The 2,120-nt window shown below is 40.7% G+C and overlaps 1 pseudogene; it reads left to right on the top strand.

Moving 5' to 3' along the window:
- The first annotated feature begins 462 nt into the window (after nt 1-462).
- LOC149019086 (galactolipase DONGLE, chloroplastic pseudogene) lies at nt 463-1,758 on the top strand (annotated as a pseudogene).
- The last annotated feature ends 362 nt before the right edge of the window (nt 1,759-2,120 follow it).

Here is a 2,120-nt window from a genome sequence, read left to right as displayed (position 1 = left end):
TTCTACATTCATGTGGATCACGAAGAGAGATAGCTCCACAGTCCACACCACATGATGAATGGAATAAGAAAAACTTTATTTAAGTCTCAAAGATGAAGACCCACCCGTACGCGTGTGATGTAAGGTTGTCCCAGGACTTCTTGCAGTCAACCAACCATAACCATGACAAGGGAGTTTTGAACATTAGACCCACAAAAACGTGTGTTTAGCACTCATAGATTTCCCTGCCGACCACGAAGTAGTTCCTGAAAGGTAAATCAAATCCTCGCCAAAAGTGTGGTAGACACTCCTATTAATTAATTCCTTCCCATTTTCTGATTCAAATCCTCTCTTTTCTGTTGGTTTCTCCTTCTCCATATATTTCCCCATCTACTTCTCTTCCCTTCTTGTGCCGCTTGATCTCCATATTGCTTTGCTTCCCTTCTACTCGGCTCCATTTTTGAGCTTGATCTGCTTTCTGCCATGGCTTCAGCTTCTTTCGTGGCAAATTTAAACTCAAACCCATTTACAGTTTCTTCTGATATTTGGATTTATAGGCATTCCCTTTCTTCTTCTCTTAGGCGGGTTAAATTGTGGAGTTCCATCACTCCAAGCCGTAAATCTGCTATTGCCTTCTCAAATGCACTTGGATATGAACCCGCAATATCAGAGACCAGCTCTTGCTTAGCCGAAGTTTGGAGAGAGATTCAAGGTTCTAAAAATTGGGAGAACCTTCTAAAGCCCTTGAACCCTCTTCAACGCGATGAGATCATTAGGTATGGTGAGCTTGTCAAAGCATGTTACAAGGCCTTTGATTTCGATCCCAAATCCAAACGCTACTTGAATTGCAAGTACGGTAAGAGCAGCCTTTTAAGAGAAGTAGGCCTGGAAGACTCTGGTTATGAAGTAACCAAGTATACCTATGCGACAGCCGACATCAATATCCCAATGAAGAATGACGAGAGTCGTGCTCGCTGGGTTGGATATGTTGCAGTGTCAGATGATGATGCAGTAAAGAGGCTTGGCCGAAGAGATTTGCTTGTCACGTTCCGTGGAACAGCAACTTGTCCTGAGTGGATTGCGAATTTCATGAGTTGCTTGACACCAGCAAGATTAGACCCTATAAATCCCCGGCCTGAGGTGAAGGTAGAACTAGGGTTCCTGAACTTGTATACATCAGAAGACGGTAATTGCCGTTTCGGCCTCGGTAGCTGCCGTGAACAGCATCTTTCGGAGGTTTCTCGCCTTGTAAAGAAGTATGCAGGTGAGGAGCTGAGCATAACAATTGCTGGACATAGTATGGGGAGTGCTTTGGCTCTCCTTCTTGCATATGATCTGGCCGAGCTAGGGTTTAATGAAATACCTTTGACAGTATACTCATTTGCTGGTCCTAGAGTTGGGAATTCGAGCTTCAAAGAGCGATGCGAGGAGTTAGGGATTAAGGTTCTAAGAGTAGTGAATGTTAATGATCCAATTACAAAGCTTCCTGGTATTCTCTTCAACGAGAACTTCAGAGTCTGGGGAGATGCATATGATCTCCCATGGAGCTGTTGTTATGCTCATGTGGGTGTTGAGTTAGCTATTGATTTCTTCCAGATGCAAAACCCTTCATGTGTTCATGATTTGGAAAACTATATCAAGTTATTGAAATGTCCTGTGAAAGCTCAAGTTCATAAAGGAGGGAAGGATATTATAAACAAAATTAAGGAATGGCTTTCGAGTGTACAGAAGTTGGATACATGGTCATGGCAAAATACTACAAAGAACATCAGTTCTTAGCTTTAATGTGTAAGATATTGAGGATTGTCAAATTTCAAGTTAGGAAAAACCCTAAGCCTTGTGTCTGTATAGATGATTTTTGTAATCTTTGAAGAAGAAAGAGGAGGTTATATTATCAAGGCATGAGAGGTTAAGAACAACTTTTTATTTGGGATAATTATTGTTGTCGCATGTACTATATAGCTAATTAATTACTAAAAGACCCTGTTCTTTATAAAATTATTGTTGCTCTCCTCAATTTTAACAGCATTGAGAGACCATTGCAGTTGAATGTGTACTGAAGAAGTCAAAACACAATACTATCCTTATTTAGAAAAAACCGTATCAAGTATCAATTTTGGAGTTGTATTCTTTTATTTTGA

The sequence above is a fragment of the Hakea prostrata genome, chromosome 4 (genome assembly GCF_041222555.1).
Source record: "Hakea prostrata isolate BN-2017 chromosome 4, UWA_Hpros_2, whole genome shotgun sequence".
Taxonomy (NCBI): domain Eukaryota; kingdom Viridiplantae; phylum Streptophyta; class Magnoliopsida; order Proteales; family Proteaceae; genus Hakea; species Hakea prostrata.
The sequence above is the reverse complement of the archived record's forward strand: the minus strand, read 5'-3'. Positions and strand labels throughout refer to the sequence as shown.